Source organism: Equus caballus, chromosome 28, assembly GCF_041296265.1.
Source record: "Equus caballus isolate H_3958 breed thoroughbred chromosome 28, TB-T2T, whole genome shotgun sequence".
NCBI lineage: Eukaryota > Metazoa > Chordata > Mammalia > Perissodactyla > Equidae > Equus > Equus caballus.
The window spans coordinates 10,012,494-10,034,897 of NC_091711.1; the positions used below are offsets into that span (position 1 = coordinate 10,012,494).

The following is a 22,404-nucleotide window of genomic DNA, read 5'->3' on the forward strand; positions in this document are numbered from 1 at the left end:
TATCTATATTCTATTTGTTCATTCAATAAATATTTATGATTACTTACTACATGCCAGGCCCTGAGGATGCAGTGTGTATAAGACAGATGTGATCCCTGACCTCATGGAACTGTCAGTCTCCTGGGAAAACAGGCATTAAATAAATAATTGCATTCATTTTTACCTGTAAAACTTTGTAAAAAATGAACAAATATCTTTTGAAGCTTTAAGCTAGATGTAGAAGATACAAAAATGGCCTTCCTCAAGGAAATGAATGTTGAAACTCTCTGGCTGTGAATGTATTACATCAGTAAAACTTTTCTAATTGTCACCCTTAATATTCAAAAATGCTGGGGCCGGCCCCGTGGCCAAGTGGTTATTTTGCTTGCTCCGCTTCGGCGGCCCAGGGTTTCGCTGGTTCTAATCCTGCGAAACATGGATTGGATGCGGACATGACACCGCTCATCAGGCTACGCTGAGGCAGCATCCCCCATGCCACAACTAGAAGCACTCACAACTAAAAAGACACAACTATGTACCGGGGGGCTTTGGGGAGAAAAAGGAAAAATAAAATCTTAAAAACAAAAGAACCCAAAAATGTTGCCTCCTTTGCCTCCTAATATGATGCAACTCAAATCTCCTTTCTGTTTGAATCCCCATCTCAATCCACTTGCACCAATTATACGACAGTATCGCCTCTTACCACTGAAGGTTCATTGAAGGAGCCTATGAATTCTTCCCCTCAGCGAAATTTCTCTGCCATGTTGAACCTCAGCTGAGATGAAACAGCCCTACTCATTCTTGTTTCAGAAAGCAGAGAGTTGCGTTTTCTTTGATCTGAGGGCTTGTGGAACCCATAAGATCTGAAAATCCTGTTTCAGAATATGGCACGATGGAGAGCTGAACGTAAAGACCCTGACCCGACAGTTTATGTCTAGGACCGGTCCTTACACGTTTACAGGAAATCTGGGCTTTAAAAAACGAATTCCCTCACATTCACGGTTTAGGCCTCTTTAAGACTGTGCAGCTAGAGGCAAAGGTACCTGACCACACTGCCCTCAGAAAACATCAGCGGACTCTTTCTGAGGCATCGGACAAATACAGTAACAAACTTCCGGAGTCCCCTCTCTAAAAACAGACCAGGAAGGTCTCAAAGCATGTATTCCTCTGTTGATGTGTATATAGAGCTTTTAGATTTCTGGTCCCAATTCTGGAGCTATACAGTCATTCATCACACCGATTAGCTAACAATCATCATTACAAGAAATCCCAATGCCAGGACTGTTAATGGTTCTACTAAGACTGCCCAAAACATGAGATATATTACTTTTATGTAACAATTTTAATAATAACAACTTTCTAAAAATTCACTTGGGCTCCTCCAACTAAAAGAAAAGAAAAATGTAAAATTCAAATAGCATTTCCTGAAAGATTCTATGGTCTCCCAAATCTGGAAATGTGTATTTAAATAAAATAAACTGTTTTTTTTTTTTTTTTGAGGAAGATTAGCCCTGAGCTAACTACTGCCAGTCCTCCTCTTTTTGCTGAGGAAGCCTGGCCCTGAGCTAACATCCATGCCCATCTTCTTCTACTTTCTATGTGGGATGCCTACCACAGCATGGCGTGCCAAGTGGTGCCATGTCCACACCCGGGATCCAAACCGGCGAACCCTGGGCTGCAGAGAAGCGGAACTTGCGAACTTAACCGTTGCACCACCGGGCCGGCCCCTGTTCTTTTCTTTTTAACAAGAGTTCCATGGAGTGCTTTTTTTTTTTTTTTTAATGGTGGAATCGAGAGAAAAGAGATACATGCAGAGAATGCTGGTAAACTGGCTTTCTGGAGGAAAAAAACCCCTCTGATTTGAAGTCTTTGTTGGTTTCTTTAGTATAAATACTCCCACTGTGGCCAGTCTTAAGCTACCGCCCAGGAGTCCCCGAACACAGAGCTGGGAAGAGAGGCGCACAGTCAGCTCTCAGGAGCCTGTGCAGGCCGGCTCCATCGCCCACTGGCTGCCACCTGGGGGAAAAATAAACATGCATTTATTTTCTGTTAAAGAGCCAAAAGACTACATCTTCTCAACGTAGCTCCTAGAAAATCCAGCTTTTGAAATTATGTTTTAACACTTTATAAAACTAAAGATTCCTTTTATAAACCTTTTCAATGCTGCACACTTCTCTGTGATTTAGGTTTCAACATGGCAATCAGTTTCCCCTTATGAGAAATATAGATAAAGATGTGAATGCTTGTTAGGGAGACAATGATATTGACAAGATTTGTTACTGAACTTAGCAAGCAGTTTCGATTCCACTGGACACGTAGATTTATAGCAGCCTCATGACTGTCCACCAGGTGGCAGACGTTTCACAGCAACTTGACAGGTAAGACAACTTCATTTCTGCAAGATTGAGCAATAATTTTTTAAGAAGCTAAAGGAAATAAAAAGTATATTTGATTAAACAACAACGAATGCAGGAGCACATTTACAACTTGGATCGTGCTCTTCCTGTTTCCCCTCCAGCCCACACATCTCTTTGGGTCCCAGAGGGCATTATCTGACTGCTCTTTCCTGGTATTTTCATTCATGGAAACATCTGAATTTGAACATGGCTAAAACTCAAATTTGGTCTTTCCCTCCCCTCCAGTTCCGCTCTCTTTCAGCCTTTCCTTCCAGCTGCTCATCCTGGAAACCTGGAAATCATCCTTGATAATTTCATTTTCTTCCCTTCCATATCTGATCTCATCATCACATGCTGCTGATTCTTTTCTGTCTGTCATCTTTCCTTGCGATGAATGACTGCCACAGCCTCCTAACTTGGGTCCTTCCTTCTATTCTCCACACAACAGAAACAGAATGGTTTTTAAAATGTAAATTGGAACATGCTAATTTCCTGTTTAAATCCTTCAGTGGCTTCCATCAACTCAAAGAAAAATTTTTTCTCTCACTATTGACATTTTTTCCTTTAATTAACTTTTTGCTTGTTGTAACAAAGTCTCAGAATGAGCTAGTAAATATGAGTAGATAAAAGGCAGAGCAATAAACTACAATATTGCGCTGGAGGCAGCTGCCCTGCTCCGTGGTGTAGTGCAGATGCTCTCCACAGAACGTAAGTGGCTACTCTAGTGTCCTCAGGGTCATAATCTACCTGCCACTCACTACACGAAAATTATCTGCTTGTCTGCCTCAGGGAGGTTAAAGGCAGATCTAAGGATCTTATGTTGAAGGATGTAAATGTCTCTTGAGGGAAATCGTGAAGGGAACTTTGGGATGGTGGTTAGATCTGAAGACAACAATGAGTGCTTCCGACCAGGACGTGTTGAGATAGCTGTGCCTCAGTCCCTTGGGAGGATTCTTCGTGTTCCAGTTATCTACAGCTGTGGAACTACCCACCTCGACTCAGTAGCACAGAACAGTCTATTTTTTCTTATCACCCCACGTGGTTCTGGGTGCTGACTGGGCTCAGGTCTTGGGGTTCAGTCAGACTGTGGCTGAGGCTGGAGTCACCTTGAGGTTCCTCATCCGCATGTGTACAGGAGAATGTGGGCTATCGGGTGGGGCCTCAGCAGGGGCTTCTGGCTGGAACATGTACACATGGCCTTTCTATGTGGCCTAATCTTCCTGAAAATAACTGATCAGTGCGAAAGCATAAAGGTGCGGCCATCTTGCCCTACTTGGGACAGCTCTGAAGGGCCATTCCAGGTCTAGAACTCCCTGTGGCATCAGCAAGGCTGTCACTGGGACTGCATCATAGCTCGACTTCTCCCTCTTTCCACTCTTGCTCCCTTCCCTTCCACAGGGGCTAATCACAAGACACTCCTTAATGAACATCACGCACGTTAGCTTAGTCTTAGAGTCAGCTCCTGGGGAGCCCAGCGCGCAACAGCATGGGAACTATGAATTCAGTAGGGAAGGCGAGCTGGTGAGAGCTAAATGAGCTGGAACCATATGAGGCCAGTCAGTGTCGGTGCCAGAATTTCCATTTGGTGCATCGGGTGCAGCATTCTGTTTTGTGTATGTGTGTGTGTTTGAGGAGATTGAGGTGGAGGGGGATTCACGTTGGGCACTTATTTTGAAGTTGCTTGCACGGTACACTCTAACTTAGATTGTATATTTATTGGTGGGGCTTGTCTGGGCAGCTGATGGAGATATGAGGATGAGAATAAAAGTCCCCGCCTATCCACACACATCCCCCAGCCCACCCTAGTCACCCTTAGGGTAGTCATCAAGGTTGGCCGGAAGAGTTGCTGCATTCTCCAGAAAGTCTTACAAAGAACTGAGGTGCTTAGCATTGTCGTTGGTGCTTTGCGGCCGAAGAGAATTACCATGGGGGCAGGACCAGAGCCTGCAGTGGCAGGGCTGGTGGAGGGGACAGGAGCCAGTGCGCTCACTGCCTGAACCAGGGTTGTCCTGCAGGAAGATTCGCTGCATGACTTCGAGAAGCTCGCTGGAGCCTGTGAGGGAGTCAACCAAAACTCAGAGCTGCCAAACCCACTGCCGTCCAACATTCGCCTGGCTTACTCCTTTCATTTCCTTTAGATGTTCATCAAGTACCACCTTTTCCAAGAGGCGTCCTTGGCCATTCACTCTGCTTAAGCTAGCTGACTTTCACTCTCTCCCTTTCTACTGCTTTTATTTTCCCTTATATTGTTGATCACCACCTGATATAATTTTATGTATTTACTTATTCATTGACTGCCTCTCCCACTAGAATGTAATCTCTGGAAGGGGAAGGAATTTGTTTATTTTCTTGGTCACTGCATGCCAAGCACGAGGCTATAGAGAGAACTTAATAGAGATTTGTCCATTGAATAAACGAATAGGTATTTTCTTGAGTAAACAAAACTTCCCCAATTCTCTATATTCCGGTAGAAATTCCAAACTCTCCCAGAGAGGGAAAGCATAGGCAAGAGCAACTTTTTACTGAATGTTTCCTAAATGGCTTTTATTTCATATTTGTGAAATTAAGAACATGGATTACTATGACAAAATAGGTAGAAGAAAATAGATCACTCTGGTAAAAATCAAATATCCGTACTCAAACTTTGGTAAATTAAACAATGCCTCTTCTCTCCCAGTTCCCTCCGTATGTTCCAGTAAAACAAGAGAAGGCCATTGCTTCTCAGGGCTTATTAGCTTGAAAACACATCTGATATTCTTATGGACAGTTTATGTGGGTCAGAATTACACGTTAGCATATGAACTTATTGCTTCCAAATGGACCAGTTGAAATGGGAACACAAATTTATTTGAGTGAGGCTAGTTCAATAGTGCCCTGAAGACACCACCCATCACAAGTAAGCACTGATAACAAGCCGGAAAGGTACTGATACAGAGTACATCATATTTCCAATGTAATAGGGTACTTTTACCTATAAAAGGTATAAATACGATTGCCCAGGATAGAACCATTTTGCGAGAATTTGCCTGAATCAGAGAGGCATCCATAGAGTGATGGTTTGCCCATTCCTCCAGCTTCCTGGGAACAGCACTCTTTCTCCATATTCTGGGAGTTTGGGGCTCATCTTCCCAACCCATAGGGATATATAGTCTTCCTAAGCTGTGACACCCTTCCTCCTCTCGGGGACAGACACTCATCCTTGAGACTGGGCCAATGAAACTCCGGCCTTGGAAATTTGGCATCCGGACCTAAGATTTCAACTGCTTTGAACAGAGGAGATATAATGTAGGGAGGGAGTTGTTGATGGTGGATATTTCTGCCCTGCGGCCTGGAGAACAGAGGCAGCCATTGTGCAGGGAGAGAGAAGCCTGGATACTCGGAGGCGAAACAGAGACCTGTGATGGAGAGCCTCCCCTGACTTCCCCACGGTGCTCAGGCCTGGTTCCAGTTATCCACTGCGGTCCTGCTGCATCTCCGCCCTTGGGTTCTGTGAGACAACCTCATTCCTCGTAACAAATCCCCTTTCTCCCCCATATGTAGCTCAGTTGGGTCTCTATCAATTGCTACCAGAGGTTCTAATGAACACGCATTTCTTTAGTAAGATTTAGGCATTGCCCTTTTCTATCTCCCCTGAAAGTTTTCAGAAAAGCAAAGAGGAGATAGTTGTTTTTTTCTCCCCTCACAGAGCAGCAGACAGTGTTCAGCAGCTGAAGGCGTTTCCAATAAAGGGTTGATAAAGGGTCGAGCACATGCACAAAAGGACCAGGCTTCCTTTCCTGTTCAGTTTGGAGCACTTGCAAAAATGTTTAATCCTCTACTGTCTTCTTGCTATTATAAAACTCTCTTGGGAAAATATTTGTACAAAGGAGTCTTTTAAAGATAGCCAAATCTGAGGAGGCTGGGGCTGCGTCCTCTGAGAAGCTCCCCATAGCGTCCAACAGTCTGCAATTCTAACTTAATAGTTTGCTTCCCTAGTAATTGTATTAAAATTGACTTCTCCATTTTTTAAAAAGTAATTAAATATTTGTGCGGTTTCTGCGCGAAGCCAGGGGAAGAGCTTCAAAACGCTTTTCTCCCCCTTTCTGCACGCGTCAATGGCACGTCCACAACTTGGCTTCCTTCCTCAAACAAACAGGTGAGAGCTTTTGTTTCATTAACTGGAAGCAGTCAGGGTGGAAACTGCTTCCCATTTCAAACCCATCCTTCTTACTATCATCCAATTTATTTTCATTAACTGATTCCGAGTACTGGGAAAGTAGTTGAATTCCATGGATCTCTATTTCCCATTATTTCCCAAACAATATGAGAAAAAGGGCTTTCATTTCGCTAGTATAAACTTACTGCTCATCAGGAGTCTAAGGGGCTGAGCAAGAGTGCTACTTGAAGAAAAAATTTTATTTTTGTGGACTCTCAGGGAAGCAGAAAACTCTCTAAAAATCATTTTGCGAGAAAAGCAAACTCACTTTTGGGTGCATGACCAAATAATATTTATCTTATCTGGTGCTGGAATGATGTCTCCTGGATTTTAGAGATCTGCTCGGTTCTAGGGTTGTGTGATACCCAGTCCAGGCCTGGGCAACATGAAGCGAGGAGGGGCCAACAAGCGGCGGGTGAGTTGGGCCGTGTATCTTTGAGGGAACAGGGCCAGGGCATCCCTGAGCTAAAGCTGCCTAGGGTTTCTCAGGTGCTTATTGGTTTGCCATCCTTGTCCACAGAATGGGCTTTGCCTTCACTCTTCTTCACTACTCTTGGTCCGCACTGGGTCATCCACCTGTCACATTTCGGTCAGGCAATGAAGGCACCAAGCTGCTGTAATCCATGTGGGGAAACCTTGGTACACGAGCTGTAGGCACAAAGGTAATCTGATCCACAGCTTCTTCATTTCTTCCAGTCCATGTAGAGAACTCTCTTGCTTTTCCTGATTTCTTAGGAAGCGGGATTTCTTTCCTTCATTGTTTCTCTAGGTTAACTTTTGAGTTCAGAATGAAGTGTATTTTATGACAGTTTGAAAGCTCCTGTATGTGTCTTTCCTTTTAGTCTCTCACCCGCTGAAGCTTCTCTTAACCAGTCTCTCTTGTTCCTGGGCATGTAGGCTCTGGACAATTCCCTTGATTGTTTTCCTTTTTAAAAAGAATTTCCCAGTTGTTGGATTCTCCAGGCCGCACAGCTCGTAGATGAGGAAGCAGGAACTCAAAGCCAGACAGTCTGTCTCTAGAGCCTGGAATCTCAGTCTCTGTAGTCTATCCACTGAAGGACCGGTGGGGACGAGGCACAGGACTGAGGGTGGGAGAGGGGCTCCCGGGCAGCTGCTCAAACACCAGCTCAAGGCTCCTCCTGAGAGTGGTGGGGTAATATAGTCAGGCTGGCTTTTTGAAAAAACCATGGGCTGGGGATAGAGTTTTTGCTTCATCACTGCTTCTGGTGAGTATTAGTCACGGTGTACTAGGAACTTTAAGATCAATTTCAAATCTTCTTCATACTTTCTTCCTGTGCAACTTGGGTTCCTCATGAAAACAGAATTCCCAAGTGGTAGCTCTTATTATTATCTTCTCTGTGGTACCCCAAAGTGTTTGAAGATGGGCTTTTTTTCTATCTCCACAGCAAATCATTGGGGAAATGTTTCCTAACTTGTGGACTTTTGTCTTCGTTATTAATGATTAACATTCATATAACTTAATGTTCTTAAATGGCCTGACAATAATTTATCTGTAACTTTAATACCACTCCTGACAGAAGATAGGTGATACAGCCAAACAGAAATAAGGAGAGCATGGTTAAAAGAGCATATTGGCGAGATTAGTAATGTGAGCTACTCAGATGATGGATCTGAACACTGAACTAAAACCTGGGCTGATGGTGGAGTGGGCTAACCTTCCACTCCACTACTTCCTCTATGGTGCAGGGACTGTCCCTTCAGAGGAAAGCCTGAAATCAATTTTTTTCCACATAAGAATTTTACAATATTCAACTGGTGTCCTAAAATCTTTGCTAGGTGTTAGGTCCTATTCCAAAGATTTATAAGTGCTACAGACTGAACATACGCGTCCCCATCAAAACTCGTATGTTGAAGCCCTAATCCCCAGTGTGACGATATTTGGAGATGGGACCTCTGGGAGGTACTTAGGTTTAGATGGGGTCTTGAGGTGGGGTTCGTATGATGAATGGTGCCCTTATAAGAAGAGACCAGAGAGATGGGGCCGGCCCCACGGCCAAGTGATTAAGTGCATGCGCTCCCGCTTTGGTGGCCCAGGGTTTCACTGGTTTGGATCCTGGGTATGGACCTAGCACCGCTCATCAGGCCATGCTACGCGGCATCCCACACAGCACAACCAGAAGGACCTACAACTAGAATATACAACTATGTATGGGAAGGATTTGGGGAGGAGGATGAGAAGGAGAGGAGGAGGAAGAGGAGAAAGAGAAGAGGAAGAAGAGAAAATTGGAAACAGATGTTAGCTCAGGTGCCAACCTTAAAAAAAAGAAACCAGAGAACTGCCCTCCCCAACCCGGTGCCCCCATACGAGGACACAGCAAAGAGGCGGCCATCTGCAAATGTCACCAGACACGAATCTGAATCCTCCAGCCCCTTGATCTTGGACTTCAAAGCCTCTCAACTGTGAAAAATGAACACGTGTTGCTGAAGCCCCCCAGGCGATGGCATTTTAATGGCCCCAATGACCAAGATGACAAGGAAGTTGACTATCTGGATTTAGAAATGCATTTTCGCATAGAAAACTTGATTTAAATAATAATTCATTTCTGAAGGGAGGCCATTAACTGAATTCGTAATGTAGTTGAAATATCAAATATTTTAAAAAGAAAGACAGTATTTAAAAACCGTTGCAATATTGCTTTTTAAACAAAACAGGAAAAATAAAGCATTAGCTTATAAAGCAGAAGCCCTGGTCTAGCCTGCTCGCCCCTCTCCGGCTGTGTGCATCCGGCCTCATCAGCTTACCTCTCCCGCCCTCGGCTTCTTCCCTTGTGAAACGAAAGGTTAGAAAAGGTTGCAGTAAAAGTACATTTAAAAAAGTTTCCTTCCCATTCCTCTACCCACTAAAGCCAATTGCAAGAAGTTAATTAGAGAAGGCAACTCTATCCACAATGAACCTGAGAAAGGCCCTGACCCTACACCACAAACTCTGAAGAACATTAGCCACAAAGGACACCCCTTGAGTGAGCTGGCGCAGAAGCCAGGTTCCGATGCAGGGTTCTCCTGCTCCTGGACACAAGCAAACGATGGAGACGAGACTGAGGCACCTCTACGTCTATCCAGCTTAGAGCAAAGAGAGCTTCAAACGGCGGGTCCGCTTTAGGAAAGACCGCAACCCCCACTCTGACTCATCCCCTGCTAAAGGTCTCCAGGAAGCAACGGCACGTCCAGAGGCACTGTCTGGGATGGATTAGAGGCTGCCGACTGGTTGGAAGAGCGTCCTTAAAGCTGATTTTACAAAGTACTTCACATCAGACTGAGAGAATGTCAAAGGTCAATATCAAAGAATTGGGGAGGGGACACTGATGAAATTATGGGGCCAGCAATCCCCGGGTACCCTCAGCTCTGCCACTGCCAAATATCATGGGACAGGAGGAGGAAGCCTCCATTAAAGGAGAAATTTATTTATTTTTTTCTTCTTTAGAAATTACTTGGAGGGCAATGGTGGTAGACACTGAAAGGCCTTGGAAGCGCGACTGAAGCCCCACGTCCAGAGCAGTGCACAGCTGTGCCATCATTTGTATACCACTTGGTGTCCCTGGAATGACAGTGGAGAGGGGAACTGGGGCCACAGAAGCCGAGCAGTTAACCCATCTCAGGGTTAACTCCTGTCACGCGGCTGGACAGGAGAGTTCGCAGGTTTTGGCATGGCCCACAAAATGGTTACTACTGGTACCAGCAAAGGGTGAAGCTGGAGTTCCAGCCCTGTTAGCGTTACCTCTTTGGCAACTGCTACGAGCATGTGCAAGGCTGTGGCTCTCTTTCTGGCTACAGCTGCGGCTGTGCAGCTTGTGGAAATGGACACCACCTTCCTTCTGCCCGTGAGGCCAGGGGACACCCAGCTGCAACACTGGTTACACCTGAGGAAACCACAGTTCTGGCCAGAAGTCAAGACGAAGCCCCTCTGGAAGATCCAAATCTTCATTTGAATCTTGATCAATGAAACAAAGAGCTTACAGTGAAAAGTGAAGAACTCTATGGCTGCCTCATGAATTGCCACTGGCAGCTCTGGACACAGTTCACTCTCAAATCCCAGATGAGACCCCAAAGAAGCAAGATAAGATGTTCATTAAGCTACCCAACTATCACTCTAATTGTATCCTGTTTTGTTTTTGTTTCTGCAAAATATGTGTATATATGTATGTATATTCTCCCAGGAATGTACTGGATTCTGTATGTAAATATAAACTTCCAGGACTTAAAGTGATCGACGTGATAGGATGTAACGCAAATAAACTGACCAGCACAACAACACAGGAGACCTGCCAGAGGGAATGGAAATGTGGCACGCCCAGTCGTGGAGGGAGCCCACCCCAGCTACCAACACAGATCTTCCTTTATGAATGAGAGCAGGGAAAATCTCTCAGCTGTGGAGAAAGGGAAGAATGAGAAGGAAGTCCAGCCAGGCGGTCAGCAGAGGGCTCCCTGTGAAACAGATTTTAGGTGCCAAACAGGGGAGAACCTTAGACCAAAGGGTGGACCTCCAACTGATCTAAATGACCTCTAAGTCTCCTTCTAACTGGAACATCCTGAGAGCCCGGGGACAAGAAATCTTTATCTTGAATTTTGGTGCTTGGAGAAGTACTTAAGTGAAAACGAGTGCAGTGGTCAATGAGGATTTCTGGTGATTCTGAGAGGGGCTTTGAGCAACCTTCAAACCCGTTCAATTCAGGTTTTTAATTTTCATTTATTTTACCCCCAGTATCGAGACTCTCCTGCAGGTAGGTCAGGAGTGTGATCCTCAAGGTGATACGCACTTCTGAATCGCAAACGGGGTAAAGAAAGAGGGAGTCGAATTTTTCTGAGAATGAGCCAAGATTTGGAAACAGGAAGAAAGATCAATTAAACATGGGGTGTAGGCCGCGGTCTCCCCTCTCCCCAGAAGGGTCCTCTGCTAACGCCGGAAGCGGATCACCCGGCCGCGCAGCCGCGGCGGCTCTAGAGGCCGCTCGGCCCCCTCTGTGCTCCCTCCCGGGCGCCTCGCCCTCGCTCGCCGGGCACGCAGCCCGCCCGCCGGCCTGGAGGGGACCGGGCGAGCCCGGGACGGGCGGCCGAGCGCAGCGCTGACGCGGCCCCTGCAGGAAGGCGCTGGTGGAGGCCGCACCGAGCGGTCCCACGAGAGCGCGGCCGGCCCCGGGCGGCCTGTAAGAACGAAGTCAGGGCCGCAGGGCCGTCGGCAGGGTCCTCGCGAGCACCATCGAGCGGAAAACCAGCACCCTCGCAAGAAGTTGCGGCTGATCAAGAACCATCGGGAGAGAGTGAGTCTGAACTGAGATCCTTCTGCACCACTGTCCTGCGATTGCTGGTGAAGTACTTAACAGCCAATGCACCTGATCCAGAAAGTCTTTTATTTGAAAACGGAGATTACTTCCAGTACCTTTGTGGCACGTGGTGATGATCAAAAACAAACTCTCGATAATTCCCAAGGAGCTTCCCAAAAGGCTTTTGATATTAAACAAGAAAGAGATGCAACTCGCACACCCGATCGACCCGGGGCTGGCTCTTAACTCTTCTATACTTTACCATGAGGTCCGTCATAACCCAGAGCTGGCCTGCGCGCTGGCTGAAATCCCTTCTGATGAAGCCATCACAGAACTTGATGCGCTGAATGAAGACTCATACAGAGACACACCCTCATCGTGCGGTAGCTGAGAGACAGCCTAACATGACAGACATCAGACAATGCGGGGGAAGACCGTGAGGAGCAGAGGGACAGAAAACTGGGTGCCCGCAGAGGGTGCTCCTTCTTCCTGCAGGTCGTCTTTGAACACATCTCCGTTCCTCATCCCACTTGGATTCTGGGTAGCAAAGAAACCCATTCGTGTGTGGAGTCAACCGCGGGAAATTTCACCAGGTATGGGCTGCATGTCTTAGAGTGGTTTACCTAGGTCAGTCTCATAAACCATCTCTTTTCAAGTGCAAACGATATGTGCTAAGCATTATATGGAGTAAAGTGGGAATTTTAAAACTAGAAAAAAATGGGGTGTAGGACAGAATCCCACTAGAAGAAGAAATAAGATTATAGGGGAGGTACTGAGTCAGACAGTTCCCTGTGCTGGTCAAGAGGTGGCATTGGAGCAACTTGCATGCCAACTGGCACAAAGGGCAGACATAGATACTCAGGATTAGGGAGCCTCTGCACTAACGTGGGGCGGGGAGGGGCGGTGGGACTGGTTGTTTAAATGTGAATGTGTCTGCTCTCTCTTTCTAAATCATTCGTTGCTTGACACAAGGGCACTTCCAGGTACAATTCCAAGTTGCACTGCACCTTTCTGTGCCTCGGTTTCCTCCCTGTAAAATGAATACAATAGCGATGCTTACCTCATAGGGTTATTGTGAGCAATGAGTTAACGTGGGTAAATGCAACAGTACCAATTACAGAGTAAATGCTCAGTAGACACCAGGCATTCTGACTCTGCACAACGACCGTGAGGCACATAGTGGGCACGTGTAATATCAGCACGTACTAGTGGGTGCATAATTGGACAGGATGCTCACAAACCTGATATTTATAAGTCAGAGACCACCTGGCATTAAAATATCCACAGACTAGATTGGTGAGGGAATGATATTTGCATCGGTAACGTGACTCTTTACTTTGGAAAATATATAGCCTCACTGAGATGGTATCTCTCTGAGTCTCACATAGAGTTTATGTACGCTTTGTTGAATCTTTCCAGAGAAGTGTTGTATCAATATTGCAAAGCTAGGCAAACCTTATTTGGGTTTATTCCCTAGGTGGAAAGTGTCAGTGCCTACCTTGTTTGGCTCTGCCCAGACATGGGTAATAAGCAAGACCTTCAGCTTTATGAACTCAGTTCTATCATCATCAGAAGGCCACTCAAAGAAAGAGGCTGGAATTAGTCTTGCTGTTCTAAGCTTGGCATTCAGTGGACCAGAGGGGGCTTCCGGAGTACTTGCTCAGCCACCAAAATGCATTTTCCCTTCCTAACTTTTGACTCTGCAAGTTCAGTTCTTAGAGTGTGGCTTTTCTCAGCTTCCTGGTTTTCATGTCAATTTTTCCTGAGCATGTAGCTCAGTTCTGGACCCCAGCTAGGGCCTTGACAGCCTGTCTATCCATTTTCCACCATCTTATCCTGATACCCAAACTATGCCTCTGTCACTCGGATACTGGATGAGAGTCTGCTTCAAACTCCATGGATCCCTTGGAACAACTACCACTGCCCCCTGACAAGTACTTCTATAGTCAAGGACATAGAATAATTATCGCACCGCCGCTTGAATGTGGACCCCAGCCCACGTTTACCCTGTGTTCCCCACATCACTTCAGATCCTATTATAAGGATACTGACCAGACCAGAAAAGAATGAGTTTTCCTTCCCTTTCTTGTCCATTTCCACCTTCCTTTCCTTCTTTCTCTGCTGGCTCAGAAAGCCTCATTCATGGCTGACAGGAAGGGGAGATTGGAATGGAATAAGAGAAAAGCAGATATTATAAAGAAGAAGAGTGATAAGAATACTTTTAGCTCCAGAGATGTGAATGCTATACTTAGGAAATGGAGAATAAACAAAGTGATTCTGAAATTTCAGTGTGAGGGGGGAAGTATAATTTCACAGAGTCAATATGGAAATAAAATGGGATTCGGCTCTCAGTCCTGCCTCTTCCCCTTACAGGTTATATGACTTTTTGCAAGCTTACACTCTCTGAGGCTGAGTTTCCTCGTGTATAAAGTGGGGTTATAAATATGTTTATTTTGCAGGGTTGTTGTGAGGATTAAATGAGATAAGGCATGAAAAATGCTTTGTTTTGGGGTGGTACCTGCACTGCCCATGAGCCTTCTTAGATTAGAGGTTGAAAAGTAATACCTTGTGGGCTGGATTTGGCTCAAAGAGAAGTTTTGTTGTCTTGTGTCAGGGGTCCTCAAGACCACCTCCAGTTGGATGATTCACTAGGAGGAACTATAGGACTAAGCTTGTCGTCATGCTCACGCCTCTGATTTATTATGGCAAAGGAGGCGAAGCCAATCAGCAGAGGAAAAGCATCTGGGGGCACAGTGCAGGTAAACCAGGCCAAGCTTCCAGGGGTCCTGTCCCGTGGGGTCACACGGGATGTTCTCCATTGCCCCAGAAATAAGCTGTGAAGCACCTGTGAGATGCTGCCAACCAAGAAGCTTGTTAGAGACTCAGTGCCCAGGGTTTTATTGGGACCGAGTCATGTAGGCAGCCTCTGCCAGGCACGTCCCAATATTCTAGACTCTGGAAGGAGAGCAGGTGCTCGGCGTAAACCATATTGTTTGTACAAACAGGTTGGGCTCAGTGAGCCGCTCTTATCAGTTCCAGGAATGGTGGGAACCTCCCAAAATCCAGGTTCCCAGATGCCAGCCAAGAGGCAACCTTGCAAGTAGGCTTTTCTAAGAATAAGCAGTTAGACTGTCATGTTAACCCTTTTTTGGCACAGGGCTGGGGTTTGCCCATGTAGTTATTTTTTCTTTTCTTTTCTTTTCTTTTTCTTTTACTTAGTGGCCATCCTGCAAAAATTAAGAAATTTCACTCAGGATTTTCAGCTTCCTGTGATAAGTCAGATATTGTGGTAACAATAGATCCATATGTCCACACGGCAATGATTGGTAGTCCCCTTTAAATAAGACTTGAATTCCCTTAAATGCACCCCAGTCTCCACCGTTGTCAGCAGTCTTTCCCACAGTGAGTGCCAATTGCCATTTAATAGCATACTTTTGTGCCTCTGGCCGTGGGCTGCTTGAACCAGCAGTGTCCAGTTGACCAGAGAATAAGAGAAAGAATCAGGCATGTGGCATACCACTGAGTCACCATAATTAACAATAATGCAAAAGGGTCATGTTCATAAATTCCTGCTGCTAAGGTCCCCAGAAACGCCTTGAATCCAGAACTCCTCTCCGGCACTTCCTATTCCAGCAATTACTCGTGGATATTCTTGAATTGATACGACAACACTTATTGCCGTATGCAATAAGCCCCTTTTATTTAAAGTTAACTTGAATCAGTCTTTGTTCGCATCCACCTAAAGACTGCTGACTGGAATAGTGATAATATAAATAAAACATTGCATGTATTGTCAGTTAGTACTCTGCAAATCGACGTCTTGTGTTATCATCATCACTGCCAAGACTTGTTAGAGTGGACTAAACTATGCCATCAGAAAGGTTCATCTTGTTCAAAGGAAATAGATGCAATGAATATTCAAGTAGTTCTACATATCAATGTGTCCACTTATACTAACTCAACAAATGTTTACTGAACACCCACTATGTGACAAGAGAATGCCAGATAGCAAAATGAAATTTCATCTTTATATTCCCAGCATCTAGAATAGTACCAGGCATGGAGTTTGGATTCAACAAATGTTTCCTGATTTCATAAATAAAGTTCACCTGTAAGGAGAACTAGAAAGCCAAGGATAGAGATAGTGAAAATAATTTTGTTCCGTATAAAAAGGGGAAATGCAAGTGGCATTACTGCAGGAATGTGCTGGGTGCCACCTAGCAAGGCAGATGTTCTAGACGCTGCTTTTCTAATTCCAGGTGCAGAGGCCAGTTACAGAGCAGGGACTGCAGCCATCCCCATGTCTGTTGAAGGTTCCTTTCTACCAAAAGCAGAGAATTTGAAAAATTCTTTCTTGCCTCTCTGATCATTTTACTCCTCAGAAGACTGAGGGAGCAGTTGTACTCTAGACTTGACTTTTACTAATAAGGAAAAACTGGTTAGTGAAGTATGTAGAAGCTACAAGAATATCGAGAAAAAGAGACTGTCATATTGGCGTTGGACCCTGGGAGTAGCTCTGAATTTGTTAGTATTCTTTTACTTGTAAGTGGCAGGAATCCAATTGAAATTGACTCAGGTCCAGTTGGATCCAAGTTTTCAAACGAAGTCATCAGGAATCAGTACCTCTCTGTTGGTATTATTTGCTTTCCTGTGGGCTGGCTTCATTCTCAAGACAGGGTCACCTCTCATAGTGGCAAGATGACCTCCAACAGCTCTGGGCTTCTGTCCTGCAAGGTTAGCAACCGCATGAGAAAGAGAGCCTCTCCTTCCCAAGTTTGCACAAAAGTCTGAGATTTGAGCGTTATTTGACACCTTTGTGTTGTAGGCCCATCCGTAAACCAATTGTGCGGCCTGTGAGGGGATGGGAGTAGGACTATAACATACTAGGTCTGCAGCTGAGGAAGGAAAGTCAGCGCTAGCAGACTGAAAGGAACAGTTCCAGGAAGGAAAGTTAAGGTGCCACTACAAGAATTATAGGTGCTGTGGATTCATTCATTCATTCATTCAACAAACATTTACTGAGTGCCCACTATATGTAGGGCTATTTTAGATTCCAGGTGTATAACAGTGAACAATATAGACAAAAATCCTTGCTCTGTTGGACCTTGCATTCTAGTTGAGGTGAGAGAGAGACAATAAAGAGCTATGTTAATAAAATATGTGCTATTTCAGGTGGTGATAGGTGCTGTGAAGGAAAACATCAGGGAAGGGGACTAGAGATTGCTGGGGAGGAGGGGGTTGCAATTTTATGTGTGGCTATCAGAAAAGGCTTTACTGTGAAGGGAACATGTGAGCCAAAGCAGGTGAGAGAATGAGCTCTGTAGGTATCTGGGTGAAGACGGTGAGGGAAGAGCGGTGCGCATGTGGGTTCGTACCTTGCACAGTGAGCCGGCGAGAGTAGGAGATGAGGTCAAAGACTGTAAACTGTCTTGTGGGCTATGGACTTTGATTTTATTCAAAACTGGGAAAGCACTGGAGAGCCTGAGCAGGGTGGCGACATGATCTAGCTGACATTTAAAATGTAGACCGAAGGGAGGAGGGAGGGTTAGGTAAGAGATTAATGCATAATCCAGATTAGAGTTATTAATGGTTTACACAAAACTGATCACAGTGGAGTTGGTTAAAAATGGTCAGATTCTGGATATATTTTGAAGGTAGTGAATTGGGGGAGGCAAGTGAGAAGGATAATGCTGAGGTTTTTGGCAAGAGTGATTGGAAGGCTGGAATTCTCATTAACTGAGATGGAGAAAACTGCGGGAGGAACATGTTGGTAGGAGGAGAATAGGAGTTCTGTTGGAAACACGTTAAATTTGAGACACTTATTATGTTTCAAAGTGAAGATGTTGATAGGCAATTGAATATGTGAGTCGGGATTCAGGTGAGCTCTTGGCTGCAGAGTTATTGGTAAATAGATGGTATTTAACACCATGAATAAGACCACTGGAGGAGAGAGAGCAGAGAACACAGAGTTCCAAGAATGAGGTGCTTTGATGTTTAGATGTCAGGCTGATGATAAGGGAGCAGCAAAGGAGACTGGAAGCTGAGGAGACAGGAGGCAGTCTAAGAGGGTGAGACATCCTGGAGGCAAAGGGAATGCAATGCTTCGAGGAGGGAGAGATCATTCCATCAAATGAAGAGAGAGCAAGTGAAAATAAGGACTGACCTCTGGATTTACCTGCCTGGAGGTCTTGACAGGAGCAGTTTAAATGGTACGAACGTGAAAAACCCTATTGGAGTCTGTTCAAGACAGAATGAGGAGAAAGGAATTTGGAGACCACAAATATTAACAACAACAACAGCACAACAGTTTATTTCTATCTGTTTTTGCAATAAAAGGGAGCAGAGAAATAGGGCAGTAGCTAGAAAAGGGATGTCAAGAGAAGTTTTTTTCTTTTTTTAATGAGAGAAGGTTATATGTTGATAGAAGGATCTGGTGGAGAGAGGAAACTGATGATGTAAGGGAGTGAAGGCAGAATTGGGGAGCAATGTTCTTTTTTTTTTTTTTTTTTTTTTTAAGATTTTATTTTTTCCTTTTTCTCCCCAAAGCCCCCCGGTACATAGTTGTGCATTCTTCGTTGTGGGTTCTTCTAGTTGTGGCATGTGGGACGCTGCCTCAGCGTGGTCTGATGAGCAGTGCCATGTCCGCGCCCAGGATTCGAACTAACGAAACACTGGGCCGCCTGCAGCGGAGCGCGCGAACTTAACCACTCGGCCACGGGGCCAGCCCCTGGGGAGCAATGTTCTTGAGGAGACACGCAAAAACAACAGATGTCCAGCAACATATGGGAGGTTTTGGAAAACATATTTCTAAAAGCCTAGAGTAAAGATAACTATGGTTTTATGGTCAACATCATTAAAAATGGACAAGAGATTAAAAAGAATGAGAGAGAGTGAGAAGTGGAATTCTGATGGAGTGGAGGATTCTGGCTTGAACCTAAGTTTGGTCACCATTGGTATTCAGTATGCCTGCCTGTGTAGTGTCAGAAGATGCGTCCTCCATGATTGTGCATGCGGGGAAAAGGAGCCTCCCGGGAAAAAATTCATTCTAAAGGAAGAGAAAGCAGGGCTCTTGCATTTGCACCAAGAACTGGCCAGACAAGAGGGACAGTTAGTACTGCATGGTGCCTATCTCTCAGATTTAGCCCTGGCTCAGCCTCTATAAACCCATGTTAGAGTTCTGGGGAGAGGGTAATACAAGAAATGAAAGCCCTATTTCAATAAACTATGTGAAATACTAGGATCACAAGATAGTTACTCATCTGTTGATGCTAACACACGCAAGAGAAAAGCCTTGAGTGCACTTTGGTGCAGCAGGGGCTCAGTGCGTGGAAGACTCCTCCCACCTTTAACAGTGAGCGAGTCTGCAGTGCAGACCAGCCCTGGCAGGTGTGGCAGCGGTGGGGGCCAGCGCTCATCACCCTGCAGCAGTGGGAACCACTTCCAAGAGTGGGAGGGATTTTAAAGGTTGTAGCTTTAGGAGACAGTACCCTTAGGTGTCACCTGCTAGAGTGGCAATGGTCATGCACTAACAAGTCATTTCATGGGAAGCAGAGGCTTTGGCAGCAAATATCACCAAAGGGGGCCCGGGTAGGAGAGAATCACGGCAGACACAGGTGATGGCTGACATGACTCCTTTATGAGCACATGGGTCCTGCCGCCTATGATCTTCCTAGAGACAACTGGATGACACCTTGATAGCGGCCAGAAGTCCCACAATAGAGGGTTGGAATGAAAATCAGAAAAAATACTTTTGTTACTGTTAATATGGTTTCATTTTATCATTAGGTTGGTGTGGCTAGGGAACCATGGGCCATAAGAAATTACAATCACATGTAAAGCTGATGAGGGAGATACTACAGAAACACACGTGCTGAAGAGGATGGGCGCTGTGGAGCTGTGTGCGGATGACAGAAAGAGGCTGCGCCCCCAGGACACGTGGGGAGGACAGAGCTCAGGAAGGAGCAGGCGCAGGCCAGCGAAGGTGAGGAGAACAGCAACAACTCGGTTTAAAAAAGCGAAACTCTGTTTGGAGCAAGAAAGTGACATAACGCTGACAGACGGCAGAGAAAGTCTAGCTACTTAGCTATTGCTTTACTTCTTTTTTTTTTTTAAAAAAAAGAAAATGGCCCTCAAAGTGGGGAGGTAGAAAACATAACTAAGTAGGAACTGATGTGCATAGTATGATTGTGAGGGATCCTAGTCATTATTTCTACTTTTCTCTATTTTCTGAATGTTTTACAGTATTACTAAAGTATGTAGAGTATTACCTTTTGTTTTACTTAAAAGAAAATTCTTTTTTTAAATTTAATTTTATTATTATTTTCTTTTTTTTGAGAGGAAGACTAGCCCTGAGCTAACATCTGCCAATCCTCCTCTTTTTGATGAGGAAGACTGGCCCTGAGCTAATATCTGTGCCCATCTTCCTCTACTTTGTATGTGGGACGCCTACCACAGCATGGTGTGCCAAGCGGTGCCATGTCCGCACCCGGGATCTGAACCGGCGAACCCTGGGCCGCCGGAAAGCGGAACGGGCGCATTTAACCGCTGCGCCGCCTGTCCGGCCCCTTAAAAGAAAATTCTTAATATTTTATTGAAAAACAAGGAATTAAAATATGACGTATGTAAAAGATTTGGTGAGAGTTCAAATCAATGCTTAGATGATGCCGAGCCCACAATTCCAGATGCGTTACGTCCTAAGGTATCAAGAGAGGACAGATGTGACAATGAGACAACAGCTCATAGTCGTTAAGGCACGAGGGAGAACAAGAAAGTTGCCAACAGGGGCTGGCCCCGTGGCCGAGTGGTTAAGTTCGCGCGCTCCACTGCAGGCGGCCCAGTGTTTCGTTGGTTCGAATCCTGGGCGTGCACATGGCACTGCTGAGCAAACCACGCTGAGGCAGCATCCCACATGCCACAACTAGAAGGATCCACAACGAAGAATATACAACTATGTACCGGAGGGACTTTGGGGAGAAAAAGGAAAAAATAAAAAAATCTAAAAAAAAAAAAAAGAAAGTTGCCAACAGATTGTATCTAATGATTTTTACAGTTTATAAAGCAACTTTATATGCCTAATATTAGCTACTGTTATCTGCCACATGCTAGGCATTGTGCTAGACCAGAGGTCAACAAACGATGGCCCGCAGGCCAGTTTCAACCTGCTGCCTGTTTTTGTGCTAAAAATGGAAACTTAAATGGTTTGAAAAAAATCAAAAGAAGAGTATTTCATGTCAGGTGAAATTTATATGAAAATCAAACTTCAGTATCAATAAATAAAGCTTTATTAGAACACGGCCATGCCCATTTGTTTACGTATTGTCTGTGGTTGCATTTGCACAACAATGGTGGGTTTGGGTTGTTGTGACAGAGGGGCGTGGCCTGCAAAGTCTAATGATCTATTTAGTCATTGCTAAAAAAAAAAAAGTTCACTGATTCCTGGGCTAGATACACATCTGATATTATCTGTAACCCGTGGCGACTCTGAAAGTTGGTATTTCATTAGGTCCTCTCCAGGTCCTGCCCAGGGAGGCGAGTTGGGCAGCCACTGTTATCCCTGTGATAAAACCAAAGCTCAGAGAACTTGAGTGACTTGTGTGAGGCCACACAGCTCACATGGGACTCACATTGGTCTGTTCTCAAAGCTCACACTCTTTATACCACATGACACAGCTGGAGGACTAGTGCTGGCCAGATGTTTCACCTTTTTCTTTTTAATGGGGAAAAGGGTGCTCTGGAAATTTTATTCTAGTGAGTTTGATTTTAAATCTCAGAAAAATATTTAAAATAAATTGCTGAATGAGTGGCTATAAAACGTAAGAAAAGAAAGCGTTCACTAAGAATACTTTCCTGCTTTGACCCTGTTTCTATACTATAAAACATTTCATATAGTAGAAATGCACTAAGATATAAGAGAAATAAAACTGTAAAGAAGGACTCATGTTTGTATAGTGCTTTACGGTTTGTCAGGGCAGGTTTACATGTACTATTTAATTTGAGATCACAGCTCTGTCAGCTTGGCAAGGCGGGGACTGTGAGCCCCATCTTGCAGAGAGAGCTCAGAAAGGTTAAATAGCTTGTCTAAAGTCATAAAACTGATTAGCGACAGAGCCAAGACTCGAATCCAGCTCTTCCGATTTCCAGTTCAGTGTTCACGGCATAATAAAATAGTTAATGTTTACTGCATTCTTAATTTGTGCCAGGAACTGTTCTAAATGCTTTACTCATATTAACTTATTTGAGTTTCACAATGACACTGTGAAATATGTCCTGTTATTATCCCCATGTACAGATGAGGAAACTGAGGCACAGAGTGATCCAGTCACTTGTGTAAGACCACAGAGCTTACCGTGCGTAGTGGAGCCAGGATCTAAAGCAGACTGTCTGGCTCCGAAGCCAGGACGCTTCTCTTCCGCCGGCTCTGCCTCCTCCTGGGGCATCTGACACAGCGTCCCGTGATGCGCTCTGGACCAGTAGCACACCTGTGTGCCGGATGAAGATGCGGTTCTGTACTACACTGTCTACTGAATGACAACACGAAGAGTAGTGATTACAGGGT

At 45.0% G+C, this 22,404-nt stretch overlaps 2 pseudogenes; both read left to right on the forward strand.

Moving 5' to 3' along the window:
- The first annotated feature begins 6,955 nt into the window (after positions 1 to 6,955).
- LOC138915116 (putative uncharacterized protein C6orf52 pseudogene) lies at positions 6,956 to 11,351 on the forward strand (annotated as a pseudogene).
- An 85-nt stretch (positions 11,352 to 11,436) lies between these two features.
- On the forward strand, positions 11,437 to 19,800 carry LOC100059205 (14-3-3 protein theta pseudogene; annotated as a pseudogene).
- The last annotated feature ends 2,604 nt before the right edge of the window (positions 19,801 to 22,404 follow it).